The following is a 17,816-nucleotide window of genomic DNA, read 5'->3' as shown; positions in this document are numbered from 1 at the left end:
CTGCTCCATTTTCTTTGATCAGTGTTTACCTCGCAACGTGTCTCGAATTCTTGTTTTACTCTTGTATCAGGTGTAGAGATTAATTTTGTGCTTTCGTCTCTGGAAACATAGCGTTGGTATTGTTTCGGACGATCAATTGAAACGTGGACTGTCGGCGTTAATATCAGGCAAAGTACACGAGCGAAAAATGATAAAATATTACAGACACGGTAATTGTAATATCACCGCACATTGTATTCAATTCGTTTCGCAGTTGGAGGTGTCGACGTACAGTTATGAAACATTACATCACCCTCGTTCCTGTATCGATTCAAAATTCAATTTTCTATCGCAGGCGATGTTTAGTCCCTCGAAACGGTATAGTTTTAAACAGGAGATTTCCCTCCATTCTGAGCAGTCCTTGTTTACCATTTTGCTAGCGTGTAAATAAACGATGCATCGAATAACACGTTGCAGGAAACTTTTCCAAGATGGTCCCTTAACCTCACCTTCATTTTTCGTTCGCACAGTCGCATCTAAATCAGAACTTTCGAATTGGGAAGCGTGCCTCGTTAGACGCGTCGGCTGCGCCGCGTTGCATGAAATTGGAATCGCTGGTCGAAGTTTAAAATACACGCGTCGAGGAGTGAACGTCTCTGTTAGATTTGACGCTCGAAATTTCCTTTCCGTCGAGTCGCCAAATCCACTTTCGGTCCTAGACAGGTAGCACGCGGATCCTAGCATACTCGAAACTGTACAGGAAGTGCAACACTTCGGTTCGAAGCAGAGCTAGGTGAAGTTTATAGACGAATACGTTTTGAAATACTGATTTTAAACGATAGGTTTTTTGAATTGGATCGTTATGGAGGTTCTGGAAAAATCTTTTCTTGCGTGAAATAAAATAATATTTCAATTTGGAAATATGACGTATAAAGTGGTTAAACTTTCCGTTTCGACTGCTATCTTTTGCTAAGAATAAGTTCAGGAAAGAAGTAATATTACAACGCCGGGAATAATATTAGGAAAAGTAACGTGCACAAACTGCGCTGGACAGATTATGTCTTAGAACCAACCGTTTCTGTTTCGCAATAACTTCGAATTCGAGATTCTCGCCTAAATATACCAGCAATTCTAATTTTACAATGCCGCGAATAAGCTGGAAATAAATTGAGATAAATAAAATATTTCGGAATAAAGGCTCCTCGGTTTCCAGTATTCCACGAATAAATTTCTATCTCTAAAAACTCGTCACGACAAATAAACCGTCTCGATTTCGCAATCTCCGCGCTAGATTTAGAATGAAATCGATTATTTACTATTTGGAAATGTATTTCGTCTAGCTCTGGCGTCGAAACATTCGATAACAATGGTCGATTAACAATTCCCAGGAGAATCGGGAGAATGGATCGTCACTGATCAAACATGATTGATCTAGGGCTGCGCTTATATTTATGCAGTATCACTAATGATCTCAATCTACGCATAGAAACCTTAACGTACTTTACAATAATACAACGTATGCCATATATCACAGTTTCAAATAAAAATTACAGTAAACGCTATATACACATATATATATATACATCTACGTAGCTAAATATTTGTAGGAGTTACAATCATTGTGTTATTAATAATCAATGGTTTTTTTTTTAAGGAAATCATTATGCTAAAAGATATTATTTTAGTACAAGTTTAGAAATAGACTTAAAAATAATCATTAAACATTAGTGTCCGTCGCAATAAATATAAAAGGAAATAGTATGAAGTATCAGTGACATCGCGATTCTTAATAAAATATTTTTATTCGTATATATGTATCTAAGGTTTATCAGTGATTTTAGTATTCCATTAGGAATCGCAGATGACTCTAGATATTCAATTACTTTATAATAAATAACATATACAATGCGACAAGATAAATGCTTAATATGGACTTTTCCTAGACGAGTTACCTATTGACTTTCTTGTTACTAAAGTGACTAATGTACAACGAACAGCCAAGATTCAAGAGGGAAGCAAGCAACGATTTAAGTCATAGTAAAATAAACGCTTTGGCTAGCGAAAGCAGAATGTTCGTTGGATAAAATTGATCGAACAATGTAACGTCAATTTTTGGAAACCTTGAAGTTCGACGATAAAATAAAATTGAATCTGGAATTAAAAATTACGTTAACCGTCGGTTGCTTGCTTCCTTTCGATTAAATCCAAGCCATAATTAATGATATAATTCACAACTTCGGGATGAGCCTAGGTCGAGCAATTCGCATGCTTGACGTTACCATTAAGAATATATAAGCAAAACGTGATTAGCAAAATTGATTGGATATATGCGATACAAATTAATTTACAATGTTACGATACACGAAAGAAACCTACTATATGAACACATGAATATTTACTAAATATTACGTAATTTAGGTGGCCCCCTTTTTATCCCCCCCCCCCCCCAGCCCCGGATTGATACGAGGCGAACTTACGAGAACGACCGGAAACTTTTAGCGCTTCAAAATTTCCAGTCGAACTCGTAAACTCGCCATCGTAATTCATTAGTCAACTAAAAATTGATTTTAATACCGAAATTCCTACATATAAAACGCCCTGAACGTTTCCTATTCGTTCAGTTCAACTACAACAACGATCAAACTGTATTTCTATCGCCAAAAATAAAAATACCAACAACGTTTGCGATGCGAAAATACGCAAAAGCGAAACTACCCTAATCCAGTCGTGCAAATTTCGACGGTGATTGAAACTTCGCTAATTATTAAAAGAGACGGCGTGGGATATCGTTGCTCAAAAAGTTGGAGGATTTTTTAAGAAATCGATTCGTACGCGAGCCCCGAGGAACGAGAATCGATGGGATGATCGAAGAAACATCGGCCGAGATCAGGAGGCCATCGGAAAGATTGGTCGATCCTTCAGGCTGGCGATGCTTTCCGATATCAGATCGATTGCCGTTCATTTCGTTTGTAGGCGAAACTCGAGGACAAGGAATGACTGATTCCATATTCAACATCCAACGCTGATCCGGTTGTTCAATTATTTGTCTAGCGAACGCTTCTTTCGACTCCAATTTTCTTTTCGGATTCCCACATTTCCTGCGATTGTTAAGTCGAGGAAAGTCCTCTGATTGCGCTAGTAACGCGTCTGTATGCGCGAGCAAAGGTTCGCGAGCCTTCCTCTTTGTGTCGCCTTGATCCACAGCTGTTCGACGAATTGCTGGTCCATTATCGACCGTCCCTTTTGTTTCTACGAGCAGATTTCACAATGGAGAATAATTTTGACAATGGTTACTCGGTGTCTGTTTATAATTTGAAGCCGTTAATCGCTATAGGTATTCGTGTCAAGGTTTCCTTCGACAATCTGTTTACGTAAACAAGGGCAAATTCTAGGAATCTCGAACTACGTCGACATTCCCGGTAGTTCGGGGAATTTGGAAAGTCCGGAATATATTTCTTTGTTGTAATACTTGGAATAACAGGTTGCTCGCGTGTGGCATTATTAAAATTCATTGCAGGTTTAAAGCAAGCTTTACATATTTGTAATGTGGAGCTTATTTGTGGAGGAATATCTGTAACAGGGATAATTAAATTTTGGAACAAGGAAGAGTCGATTTAAATTTCATTACCGTGAAGATTTGTACTCTGTCACGAATATGTTGAGCTGTAATGAATTCTGATGAAGCTTCCAAAAATGTTAAAAAATACTATTTTATTTACGAGGTGTGAAAGTATCAAAATATTCTATCACACTTGTTAAAGTGATTGTTATAAATTAGATTGTCCATCACGAATGAATGTATCAGCCCGATTTAAAGTCTCGATAGATTTAATAAAATTGGGCGGTCGTTAATAATATCGCGTCAGAGGTGGAGAGTCACGAGTGAAAAAGAGTTCAGCTGCTCTAGACATTGGCTTTGGCAAATTTTTGTGCGATGAGAAAGAGCAACGCAACGAACACCGCGATCAACGTGACGGTTTCTCGCGTGGCTGCCAAAAGGCGAGTATAAATAGGCTTGCCTGACAAAAACAACTCGACGGGTCGTGTTGCATGGACATAAAGTTTTTAATCGCTCCGACGTACGCTTTACGGCTTCTATCGCGGCTTGTCGGAACGCGTGTACCCGAAAGACAGAATTTTCGAACGCCATTCCGAAACCTTAGCGACCCGATACGAGGAGAGGCTCCATCGAACAAACAAAAATAAAATATTTCAAATAAACGATCGGAGGAGCACGAAAACTCCGAAAAGCATTTGAACGTGGAATGTGCATATGCAAAATAGAAATCGTAAAACTGAGATGGGAGAAGAATTTACATTAATACTTAAATACTTAGATACTTAAATTTTAATAAATTTTTTAAGGAAAATTCTCTCTCATTAAAGTCTTACAATTTCTACATTTTTTATTAAAATTACTGTATTCATGACGCGTAGGTAATTTCAGAGCAATTTTCAACCGGATATAAAAATTCCTAAATTTGAATAAGTAACCAAGAGAGTCTTTCAAACGTGAATTTGGATGGATATTCACCTGTATTGTTGTGCGAAGAATTTGTAAGCCCACGCGGAGCACTTCACGGCGATACCCGCCTGAGGGAAAGCCGTTTGGAGCACCTTAGGTTCCATGATGCTCTCCAGAAAGGGATGAATATCGTTTTTATCAAACGGTGGGTCCGGTAATTGTTTCGAGACCGTTTGGAAGGACTTCAAGAGCGAATTTATCATATTTGTCTGTAATATTAGAGCCTCTTGAAACGATCAGCAGAAACAAGACACGACAGCGCACGATTATACAAGGACGGAACGTAAATATGCTCGGAATCACAAGTTTACCGACATCAGAGAAGAGCAACACTTTATTCGAATCATGGATAACGAATAAAATCAACGTGTAGATATATATATATTTCCAACGAATACAAGAACATATAATACAGAAGTTTAGATGAAATTAAGGTATTTTTACCATAGATCCACAGAGATTCAGGCTAGCCTAATAATTAACCTCGACGGTTTTTCACGAATGCAGGCGACTCTTGCCAAAAATGATCGATCGGTGACGTCGAGTTGAAATCACGGTCTAATGGATCACGAGATCATCGAACACCATCCTTCTAGCCAACGTTCTCCGCGTGATTATTCTACCAGCACGTGTTCACGTCATGCTGTTCGCATTTCGACTCAGCCGGAACCCACTGTTCGGTATCCCATCTGATTTGTAACGATTCGCTCAGATGTCGCTTACGTAGCGATTTCCTGCCACGAAAACTTCCAATTATGTTCATTTCGAAACTCCAAAACGGTGCGAAACGCTTTTTCAGTCAACTAGACACTCGTTAAAGAGAAAATTTGAGTCGGCAGCCAATTTAAATTTCGAAAGAATTCTGACTCGTGGCAGAAAAACGTCGGTTTCGCTTTGATTTGGCCAATCGAAAAGAGAGTTCCTGTTAGGCGAACGTCAGCAGGAAACGTGTAGCGTTAACCATGTTCGAGTCACAGCGTCGTCGTCTGCGCGGCGCGTTGTAAACGCGCCAGACGGAAACGAGAAATCTACCAATTACGGCAGACAATCTTCGTAGATTGAAATCTACGAATCGCCACGGTCGGTGGTTCTCAATGAATCGGCATCGAGTGTTAAAGTGTTCGTTCGTTAAATGTCGCGGGCCTATCCCCACCACTCGATGGAACTGAGTACGCCACGTGCGTCCAGGTGAAGTTAAACTTTCTCTATTGGATTTTAAACGAAACTCGTTGGAAGATGACGATCGGAACGTCCTCGGATCGAACCTTAAATAATCGAAGCCTTGAGTAATCTATCAGGCTACTAACTGGAAGTTCGTCTGATGATTGTTGCTAAAAGTGAACTCCAGAAGTTGCTAACATTTATAGAAGACGTTTAGGCTAATAATATTGCGACTCTCCCGAGATCAAAGCTTAAATAATGAAAAATTGAGAATTGCTACACGAAACTTCTCTTAAATACAACATTTCAAAGTTACTGAATAATCCAAGCTTAATTAAATAGAAAGGAATGATCTTCCAAGTCCAAGGATGGAAGTTCGTTTATTAATGTTGATCCAAAACATGTTTCTCCTCTGGCAAACTTAATAATACGTTTAAAACTTGAATCTTCGAGAGACCGCATAAGACAAAATCGCTTTCTTTCGAGTTTTAAGTTAGCCAAGTGCCCGAAGGTTTACATAATGCACTCCGGTTATCTCTGAAAACAGCATCACGCGGAGTTTGCACTTTGTTCGAGAAACAGAGAGCATGTACTCGCAGGTTTGCCAAGTGCGGACAGATATCAACGGTGGAAAAGACAAATAGTGGGGGAAGTGGGATGGTTCGTCGGTGGCCTTGAGTGGTCAGTTGATTTTATCGCGACCAGGACAGCTATAGCAGGATGGAACTCGGTGTAGCGTAACCTAAGATTCGAGGAACTTCTTGTCTCTCCACGGACCAAATGTATCGCAATTTACTCTGGTCTGGAGTCGTTGTTGCGAAAATGGATTTCCGATGAGAATCAACCCGAATCGGTTCGCCTCGAGCTGTGTATATTGGGGACAGCGGGCGGGCAAAATTTAATTAGAATAATAGATGACGAATGAGAACACGGCACAGCGATGCATCATCGAACAATTATGTAGATTAGCTTCCATTCGTTCGACGACTATAACTCTTCACTCGACGATTCGAATCTACGTATTCGGTTAATCTGCGTTGATGTATCTCTTTCTTTAGGTAAATGTAATTTCATTTTTTCATGTAAAAAAAAAAACAAACACGTTCACGCAAACCGAAACGCAATAACAATCGAATCTCTACGCGTTATATAAATTCCAACGGTCGAAGGGCTCGAAACGCAGCGACCAATTAGCATCGGAGTGGGATAACGATCCGTTTCATCGGGCGAATTTATTGCGAAAATTAATTAAATTGCTCTCGTTTCGAAAATGAGCTCGAAAATTGAAATCGTATTTCGCCACGTTTCTCTTCCTCTCGTCATGTTATTATGTTAACCGGCACGCTTGAAAGGGACGTTTTTTCTTTGACAATTTCACCCGAGTCACGTCCCGACGGCAACTCTTAATTCAATGTTTCTCAAACTGCGGTTCTGGAACGCTCGGAAAAAAGGAAATTATGCCTCACAGCGAAATGGGATAAAATGCTCCCCGTGGCGTTTCATTCTTATTAAAAAGTTTCCCCTGTGGCCAGTTGTAAAAATATCGAGTAAGAAGATGGAGAAGAAGATGGAGAAGAAACATAAAAAATAAAGCAAAGCAAATCAAAAGAGATCATAGCCCCAACTGAACTAATTCTTCGATGCACATTACAGCCATGCATCAATATAATTTTACACGCTGTTTCTCGAAGGGCTCGAGTTTGAGAGGCACTGTTTTAATTAAGGATCGAATCGAAGGCGGAATTCGGTCCAGCTCCGGATAAATTACGGGGCGCACGAATCCGTGGGGTTCGTTAGGTCTGAATCTCGTTTCCACGAAGCGTTACCAACGCCAATCCGTGGGGTTCGTGGCTCGTTCTCGAGAACGCGAAACTCCGTGGCGTTCGAGACGTTCTGGAACGGGATTCCGTGGAACGTACGAGCGCTTTTTCAAACCGAGCACGGCCCGAGCGGAATATAAAGGGAAACGGTAGCACGTGGAATTGGCGACGGGCCAGGCGTGGCGAGCATTGTTACTGTTCCGCGGTATGTAAGATCGCGCAGTAAATCGACTCGAGTGGATTGTCGCTCGTTTGACGGACAGCCCGACAGGTGGCAGACAGACACCGAAAAGTGTCAAGAATTTCTTGCGCCACGAAGGGGGGACGAGTCGATCGTTCGCGTTTCCGCCAGTTGCAACCACGGTTGCGCAAAGTGTAATCCAATTAACCGCTAAACGATTACGAGTGCGATTTTCCAATGAAATTGAGTATTTTTCAATTACAATTAAAACGATTGATCGAACTAGCCACCATTCAACTTATTTGTCTTCGTCGTTATTTTGCAAGGTCTCCGAAAGTTTGCATAGCCTACATGTCGCGTATGTAAAAAGTTCGTTTTCTCGATTGCATTTATTATTCGCGAGTCCCTGGTAATGACGAGCTCACGCTCGGGAACGCAGAGCCGCGCTTTCGTCATCCGCGAGACAAGTGCAAAGAAACCGTGATGTTTGAGTCGCAACGGGAGGAAGGCCTTCTCTTCTTCGAGTCTTTATTTTCAGTTGACATTTTCGCGGAGTCCTTCGAGCGTGCGTGGTCGATGCTGACGCGATAAATAACAAAGAGCGCCAAAACCAGTCCTGGGCGACCTACTTGGAGCCCAGTTGGATGAAATTGTACTCCCACCGTGGATCTTCGATAATTAAAAATGCGCGATCTACGAAAACTCTTTTGTTCTTGGCGTGTATTAAGACGCAGTATATAATTTTTTTGGTAGACTGTTGTTTTGTTTGAGGAAGAACGCTTCGATGGACTTGTAGTTTTTTCTAAACTTGAAGGTTCGAGCTTGCATCATCTAATCGAAGGCATCGCCGTTCGATCCGACCGGCATAATTGACCGCAGGGACACGAATCGCGAGAGGCTGATCGTTCCCGTCGTGTCGTACGCTCGAAATTCAAACAAGCTGGCGACGACGGTGGCGGAAAGACACGTGTATCCAACACGCAGAGATAATTACGTGTCAACACGGGTACACAGAGGCGTGTATCTGCGATGTGACACACTGCGGTATCTCCACCGAGACGTGGTCTCGGTATGTGCCGTGTATCTCCGCAAACGATAACGAGTCGCCCTGCATTTTCCGTCATTTAGCTTGCTCGCTAGACGGGTCCATTTTGGGAACTGGCAATTAACATTTTTCACCACTTCGATATCACGACAGCGAATAAAATTAGAATACTTAGACGTTACATAAGTGCTGAACACGTTTCGATCGACGTGCAATTTACGTTATTGGTTTTTTCGGAGTAGTGAACGTTTGTAAAGAATAAATTGTGCTATCGTTCATACTACAACGAACATTCTGAGTAAATCAATGAAATAAATGATTAGAAACCCCCTAATCGCGATTACTGAACGCCTGTGGGCATTCCCAGCACGAAGAAATGATTGACTGACCACTGGCGAGCGCTGGAGGGAGGTGTTAGATGAGATTTATTCTTTGGTAGGGATAATCGAAAGATCGAAGGTTGTGGGAGTAGATTTTTATCCCTTTCCGAGGCAGTGCTTTTACCACAAGCGAACTCGCCAGATCCAATCAGTACTCGAAGGATAATGCCAGCTTTGCTCAGCCACTTCGTTTCTCTTGCTATATACCAAGAAAAGGCATTCGACGACCACGCTTCGAAAATATAGTGTAACGACTCGCAACACGCGCGAATTAAAGTGCACAGCGAAGGTGGTGCAATCCTTGATGTAAACAGCCCTTGAAAATGTATTGTTATCTGCACGATTTAATGCGTGCTTCTTATTTTTCATGTAGGCGTATTGCGACATTAATTTTCATTTTATTCAATTACTAACAAAACTTTTATGAAACACGTACAAACTTGGACAATTTACGCGTAGCTCGTGAAACCTAATTTCAACGTTCGTGAAAAATACTATTAACTCGATGTAAATTTTTAAGTTCGAATTTTAACTGAAAATCTGCAATTAAAACTGGGACAAGACAGACAACCGGAACAAGTTCCCGCGACTCATGGAAATCGCCATTTCATTTCGAAGACAAATGTTAGGAGCTGTCGTGACGGAATGGAAACCCGAGGCAGAAATATGCAAACCAGCAACAGGATGACCCTACTCTACTTAGCATAATGGCGCCATTACGCTACACGCGAATACTCTTATCCTGCGTGATGCTTTTGCCGTTCTTATCTTCCTTCATCTAGGTTCCTAGGTGCCGTGGACTTTTGTGCAGCCAAAAATTAACAGTAATTAATATTCAGATGTCAGCAACGAGGATTTACTTTAAATTGAACGCACTCCATTCGCGTACACGATTCGTCCCCAGCCATCGAACCCCGTGGCGTCGACTTATCGTCGCGTCGATGGCCTCCATTACCGAAACCGGTTATCGAATTACCCGCAACCCCCGCGGGCCGTTTCGCGGAGATGTTTGGCCAAGTCAGGCCAGTTTCTCTGGCGCAGGTGGCCCCATTTAAAACTGCACGAGCCGGAAGGCGGCTAAGGTAAACCGTAAGGTCTTCTACGTGCCTGTGTACTCGCGTTCCAAGAGGAGAGACTGTGCGAGAGAGGGAGAGAGGAAACATGGCAGAGCATAGCGCAACACAGCCAACTATCGCGAGGTGGCCGGATCAATATTCCGTCCGGTCCATCCTCTGACCCATATCTCTCTTTCGCTCTTGCTTACCTGTTCCACGTCTCCCCCTCTCGGTCCCACCCTTTCGTTTTGCTACCCATCGACGCATGCCTCTCGTTGTCTTTGACCGCATCCGTTGCTTTCAAACGTCGTCGAATTCGTTCGATCCCCGAGAGACCAACAAGGTTAACTTCGCCTTAAAAAGCTGAAGAACCCCGAAACGAAAGCACGAATCCTCCCGAAATGGTCACGCCAAGTGACATATCGATCCACGCAAAGTCCCAGGATCTATTTGATCCTTCCAACTTTCCCGTTTCGAGCGCACCCTCTTTCCTCGACTATTCCCTTCGAACCAGCAGCCCCCGGTTTCGTTAGCAGGATTTTCCCGCGGGAAAACGAGGGGATTCAAGTTTTTCATCGCTCGATACCTCGGTGTTTCGCGAGAGAATAACGGTTGCTCTGCTCTTAACGCGTGCCATTTTATTTCTCCCTCGTCTGACCCATTTCTCTCTTCACTCGCCTCCGCGCCTCTCTTCTTCCCTCCAGCTCACTTGTTCGCCGTGTTTCCTTTCCCCTTTTTCACGCCGACGCTCGTCCTTTTTTTTCCACCCCCGTCGTTCCGCGAACCGGTTGTCTTCGCTTTTGTCCAGCGTTTCTTACCTCTCCCGCGCGTTCGTTTCTCCCTGGCGACTCCGTCCACCGTTCGGTTCATTCATTCACGTCCATCCAGTCACGACCCGGTCGTTACTTTTCATTCCCTGACCTACATACTCGCCTTGGGTCGTCTTTTATCCCGCGTATCCTTTCCGACCATTCTTCTCGGCCCTGTCCACTCGATAAATACATAAATCGTCCCAAGTACGCGAATTCCTGCATTCGCAGGAGAACCCTTGGAATGTTCGTGCAGCGAGGAAAACCTCGTCAATCCTCTCCCAATCCTCATTTCCCAACTTAATTACTGCCCCACTCGATATAGGACCTCCAATGGCCAACCCATCGACGATATCCTTACAAAGGACCTCTCCATAAACCTTATCGCAACGTAATCACTGATCTTAACAAAGATAAAGTATAAACAGAAGCCGTCATCCTCGGTATACGCACTGTCTCGTGTCCGTGGCAAGGAAATCGACGAGATCGACGAATCTTCCGTTGCGTGGCGACAGCAATCTTTCCTTGAGAATTCTCTTCTCTTTCTCCAAGATCACCCTCCCCCCCGCACTCGTCCGCGACGCGCGTCACCGCGTTCGGTCACCGTGAATGAGTTCCGTGTGTTACACCGCGTACAAATCATGAATGGGAGAGAGAATGCACCGTATTGATTTCAGTGTTTCGCAACTACGCCCCTGCGGCGCGAACCGTGCTGCATTCAACTCCACGTGACTATAATCATGCGATGTAATGCACTACTATCGACAGGGCCGCCGTTCCTGCTCGAGGCAATTGCGTGGGCTCTCGCAAGACGCGCGAAACGTTAAACAATATCGCTGGAAGATGATCCAAAGGCTCGAATCTTTTTTAATCGTGGTTAAATTCCATCTCGATTTGATCTTTCTTCGTGAATTTTTATAGCCTTGGAATTTGCGTGGAGAGGACTGAGAATTATCTCTGCAAGTTTTCATTTGGTTCGATTAAGAATTCTTTCAAGATGTACAGCGATTGTAAAAGTTACACCTTTCCTTGATTCAGTCAAGATTTTATCTCTGCGATGTTATATTTAATCTTTGTGTAAAAGAATTTTTCTTTTTATTTCTGTTCTTGACTCCTTCATTTTCTGATGTTTTTTCAAAAGTGAAACGGAAATTTGAGTAACAAAGTGGCAAGAAATAGTGCAATTAGTCCCCCTGGATGCGTAAGGGTCGAAGGGAGTTCTGGTCGTTGAGCAAACTCCATGGGAAGAGCTTTCTTCCAGGCAGCGAGTGTTCGAGGAAATTTGCGATGAACTCACTCGTGGAAAACGACGGATTTGCAGCGGTGGAGAGCTTTAAACTTGGAGTGAAATTCATTGAGTGGAAAGGAGTCTGGTACCCCAGATGTAACCCGTGTCGAAGACAACGACTGGGGTTGAACTTCTGGGTGTGACCCCTCGCTCACTTTGGCATTCAAAATTGATCTTCTCAAGAGCCAAGCCCCGAGAGTCTCGGCTCAGGTTTTCTTAGGTAAGTTCTGTACCATTGTTATTCATAGAAATTCATTTACGTTTATTGTAAATACCTGCGATCGCGCCTTTTTTTATTATGACAGCTACGAATTGATCTACGTTAAATATCGCACAACAAGAAGAACAAAAATTGAAAAAGCGATGAGAAACTAAGGTCCAGAGGACCTAGAGTCATCGTCCTCGAAAACAGATGAACATCGAAAACGAAAAGGGTTGATTTATCAGAATTTTCAGGCACTTCCTCGCAACGAGCATCGTGGGCGAACAACGCGCTGCAAGTTACGAGCAGGCTCGCTTTGTACGGGCAGATGTTGGACCTGTGCCCGTCAAAGCTCGAAAGTTCAAAGGAACGATTCTAGAGCGATGTCTGAGCCTCGTTGCGTCGACTGGCCAAGTTCGTCGAGCTACCGACACCGACGCGTCCAATCAAGGTTCGTCGAACCGCGGTAGCATTATCAGCGAACAGCCCGATAAAGGTCTCCGATAATCGATCGCAGGAAAAAGGTTCTCGGTCACCAGGAATCTCGAAACCTCGTCGAGGCGATTAAAACGCGCCGAGGAGCCGACGACGAAAATTTCCCATTATATTCCCCATTGTGGGGAGAAATGTCTTCATCGAATACCTGAACTTTCATGGTTATGGAAGAGGGACTTGAAGCGGGGCTTAAAATAAAATCAGTTCGAGATAGGTAAATGGTCAGGTTTAATTGATCTTTCGAACGAACGTTCTTGGAAGGAGATACAGAAATTACTGGTCAGATATTAACGCCAGTCTTGCTTGGGCGCGTGTCTGACCAACGACTGTTTCGTCCCTGTTCTAATTACTGACGAGATGACATACCTCTCAACCAGGGACTGTTGAAACGTCCCGAACGTTTTATGACAAAGATGATCCTTTCTCGTACCAAAAATTTCAACTCGATAGCCGCGAGTTTTCACGCGAAAATATTTACCGACGTTCTGTTTTATTCCCGAAGGAACTCGCCGCGTCGTGTAGCGTAACTTGCGGAAAACAAAGGCGAACCGCGACCTAAATTGATAAGCGAAATGCCGGGAACGCTCGCCGCCTAGGAACTCGCGCGGACCGTGTCGGCGAAACGTGAGGGAGTAGTAAACAATTGGCGAAAATAGAATAATTATTTATACAAGGAAAACTAGGCCTCGGTAGCCTGTATCCGAACGATTCTCCGACTTCAAGTACGAGAAACTTTGCGGAAAGGCGACACACCGGTTCGAGAACGCTGGGAGACTTGGACTCTCGTCCAAGGACGTTCAAACACGCTTAGAGGGATGGTAGGTGGACGTCGAGTGGGTGAATTTCTTCGTTTGGACTTTGGAGTGGCAATTTTCACTTGGTGTGTTCATTGGTTGCTTCTCGAAGGAGCGGTTAGGTCGAGGACTGCTGTGGACTGGTGTTTTGTTTATGTTAGGTCCTCTTGGACCTTCGCGTTTCAGAAAGTTAAGCCTTACAGTTCTCGCGCTATATTTCTAGGACTATCGTACTAGATCCTGAAGAGGACCAGAGACACAGTTCAAAATACGCGTTTAAACATTATCTGTTTGTCTGCTGTACCGTGAAATAGATTCGATATTATAACAAGACTTGTATAGTTCCCATTCATTCATTTACTCAATTTTAACGAACCCCTTCGTAACGGAGTATGCGATGATCTCGAAAGCGTGCCCTCTGCGATCCATCATTCTACTGTCGTCGCGCGAGAAGAGTGTGACAGACTCTGCCCCGTGGGAGCTGCTACAGAGATAATTTGGTAGTTGGTCTACTGTTAACATGATCACGAAGCGAAGCTGTATATCCACCAATAGACGCTGTTGCCTCTAGCGGTGGGCGTGCACGAAATTTATGAAATTATCTCGCTGAAGCCAATAGTCAGCCCTGTGGGCGGAGTTTATGACACTTTTCTCGCGTGTTAGCGATAGTTCATAGCTGTAGGGAAGTTTCAGGGACCTCGATCAGCGAAAACCAGAATCTTTCTCGTTCATTGTCCGCTATAACTGACGTTTTGTTCTAACCAAAAAGCTTCGGAGTGAACTTCTTCAAATTTAGGAGGAATCTGCTCGAATCAGACTAGGGCGATCGTCGACGGAAATCGCGGCTAATCCAGCCGGTTCGCGCGTCGAGCTGATCGACTTGACGAACGTAATTAGATAAGCTGGGGATCAGTCGGCTGCGTAATTCAGCGCGGATAATTGCAGTGTCATCGTTCGACGTCAAGCGATGACGCTCGCCTGTGCGCGGACTCATTCATAGGAGGCAGAGGTCGAGAAGAAATGAACTCCGGTCGCTAATCCGCGACGACCAGCCAATCGAGTTACGCGAGCAAAGCAAATAATCGCCCGTCCGCGGCCATTTATTCTATTCTGTCAACAATCGCGCAACGCTCATTTATTAGCCTCCAGCTTCTGATTTGCATCCCGCGGCCACTACGGAATTCTTAACGCTGAAATCGACGATACCGGAGACGTGCATTTGTGGGAAATAAGAATGTGTATTCGTACACGATATATCTATTGAAAAAGATCTAAACCAAGTAATAGATTTGATGAGTTTCTAAATTAATAATAGTATATATTTATAATGAAACATTCATCTGAGATATCAAACATAACTGGTATGGAGGATGTCCAGGCATTACTACGTACGTAGATAGATATTTCATAAATGAATATAATATTAGTATTTCGTGTTGCATAAGTACATAAATTCCGCGCACGTTTTACATACGTTTTTCATATTCGTTATGTCACGAATAGTCGAGGTCTAATGTCCACCGATTACGTTTCGAACACGGTAACATTCCTCAAATTCAAATAAATTTAATGTAATTGCTATAGCTTTGCTGGTCAAGCTGGAACAGAAAATGTTCCTCTGTCTGTAACAAACCCACCCTTGCCACTCACCCCTAGGTGTCACAGACTTTTAGAATAAAAAATTGCAGTAGCGTGTTCTTTAATTTTTTTTTTTTAACCGAAGACCCTATATCTGACCGATATTTCTGACCGATGCAATAGTTAGATGGATTCGGTTTCCCAAAGGTTCAGGACAACAATGGTCGAATCGAGGGTCGAAAGAGGGGAGAACGGCGCAAGAGGAAGCAGATGCTGCAAAGGATGTTTGCTGCAAAGAGAAGCTTAGCAACTCTTCGGGTACAAGCGACGGCGAATGAACACGATTCTGCGAAATTAATCCCAGCCGCTTACCTCTCGAAGACTTAATCTCTTTTAAGTCTCAAGTGATACGCGGCATGACTTCGGGACAGCTGGTGCGTGTCCGTCGTTTCTTCGTTGGTTTCGCGCGTTATCGTCTCGAGCAGCGTTGAAACGCGCGTTTCCAACGCGTGGCGTTCCCGCCGAGAGAATCGACCGGGTAGTGATTCACAGAAACGCGATAAAAACTGTGTTTAAAGAACGATCGCCAAGGCCGCGCGTGAGATATCGAGCCTTGTTTATAAACAAACGAGTGTTTAGATGAAAATCCACAGTCTGGCGAAGGCGGAGTATTTTTTCGTTGAACGTGTATCGCGAAAAAATACAAATTACTCGACGCGTAATTCTAGAAATTGATAACCCAGACGTCGTCTTCATTCGGAAACATTTATTTAAATAAATTCACCACAGCCAGAGGCACGGAATTATTTTTCTTAATTAGGACGACCTGAATTCCCGGCTGCTAGACAACCGACAAAACAGAATCCAGAATTTCTATGCGGGAATAAAACATAATGCGATGAAACGCTCTCGCAAAGCGACCTTTAAACAGAGGAACGCCCGCGAGCAGGCGATGCGGCAAGCGACTGGATCCGAGGCAACCTTAATTTTCAGTGAGAAAGAAAGCACCGCGTATCCAGCGATTTTAATTCGTCCATCCCGTTCGCGGAACGAGCCGCAACCGCACGGAACGTACAGCACAAAATACTTCATAGAACCTGGTCGCGTTTTATCGCTCCCGTCTTCCGTTTCTTTTCTTCCCAACCTCGCCCAAGCCTTCGTCCCGTTACACGCGCCTCTCCGCTCCCTCCGCCGGAGCTTGAAAGCTTCTAAAGTTCAGGAGTCAAAGCAGACTGCGGCGTACGGCTTCAAAGAGCTTTCTCCGCGCTCGTCGCCGTCCCGGAACACTGCTTCGTGCTTTTAGCACGGTCTCCCCGATATTCGACTCGTTTCCTTAATTCGCAGTTACTTACAGACGTGACCCGGCCACGCGTCCACCAGGAAGGACGCATGTAGGTCGAGATACGACGATTCTCACCGATGAAACTGGGAGTGGTAGTCAGCGGGTTAACGATTATAGTCTCGACGGGGACGGTGTTAGGTCTGGGTTATCGTTGATAGGTTCTACTGTATTTGGCCGATCCAGGTGAAATTTCGTTTGGTTACCCTTTACATCTTGGCAAAGAGTATCACCAACACAATTTTCTACTTATTTAATCACCTCTCACAATACACTTCGTATCTTGTTCCCAAATATTAGTGATCCCTAATGCTTTACAAACGACACAATAAGAGGTGTAAATAACATTTACGAGTTATAATTGTCATTATTAAGGTGGTTTGCACTACTTGGACCTCCCATCGGGGTTGTCCATTCGGATTTCGGTCATCCCAGCATGAAGCCACGTACACATTGATCGTGTTACGCGCTCAGTCGATGCCAGCTATATCCCATTACACGCTGATTCGGTAGCGCAAAGGGGTTCTATCCCTGTTTGCTCGCGATTATGGAATCCGGAGCCCCGAGCTCGGAAAACTGGGCCCCCTGTAGCTCGGGTATCTCGGGATTGCTAAACCCGTACTGCAGCTACAACCAAACATAGCCACATCCCCCGAGGGCAAAGACAAGATAGGAATGATCGTTATGGAGAACTCTTTTGATCCTTTGTCGAAGACAGAACCAAGATTGTCAGACTTTCGAACGGGGAACAAGATCGAGTCGAGTCGATACATAAATATATCAAATATAAACAAATAAAATACACCCTATAATTTTTAAAAGAGAATACGTACTTTAATCTACGTTCTCGTTTTTCACCTATCGGTCCCATAAATATTCGTACCCTCTACATCTATCGAAGAAAGTTTGAGTATTATAATATACACGCGTGATGTTTATTCGCGTACATATTTACGCGACGTCGAGACAAATTCTTGTAGTAGACTGCACGTACATAAAAATCAACGGTCAGCACGACAAACAAAAATTGTAACGTGTAAATTAAACTAAAATCCTCGGGCCGGAGTGAACTATTCCGCATCGACTACATGAAAATTGAACCGTTCAATCGAGGAGACACGGGGAATAAAATTTCCGCCATTCCTGGCTAACGTGGACACCCGGT

General features: G+C 43.7%; 1 protein-coding gene and 1 long non-coding RNA gene across 2 annotated transcripts in view; one reads left to right on the top strand and one right to left on the bottom strand.

Moving 5' to 3' along the window:
- Nucleotides 1–17,816, bottom strand: part of LOC128876884 (uncharacterized) — a 139,373-nt gene that overhangs the window by 90,068 nt on the left and 31,489 nt on the right. The gene's annotated exons all lie outside the window — the stretch shown is intronic.
- LOC128876895 (uncharacterized) lies at nucleotides 32–2,129 on the top strand. The gene is made up of 2 exons (XR_008457147.1): nucleotides 32–172; nucleotides 254–2,129. It is a non-coding gene; the product is annotated as an uncharacterized LOC128876895 (long non-coding RNA).

Source organism: Hylaeus volcanicus, chromosome 5 (assembly GCF_026283585.1).
Source record: "Hylaeus volcanicus isolate JK05 chromosome 5, UHH_iyHylVolc1.0_haploid, whole genome shotgun sequence".
NCBI lineage: Eukaryota > Metazoa > Arthropoda > Insecta > Hymenoptera > Colletidae > Hylaeus > Hylaeus volcanicus.
This window is presented reverse-complemented; position numbering and strand designations above follow the sequence as displayed.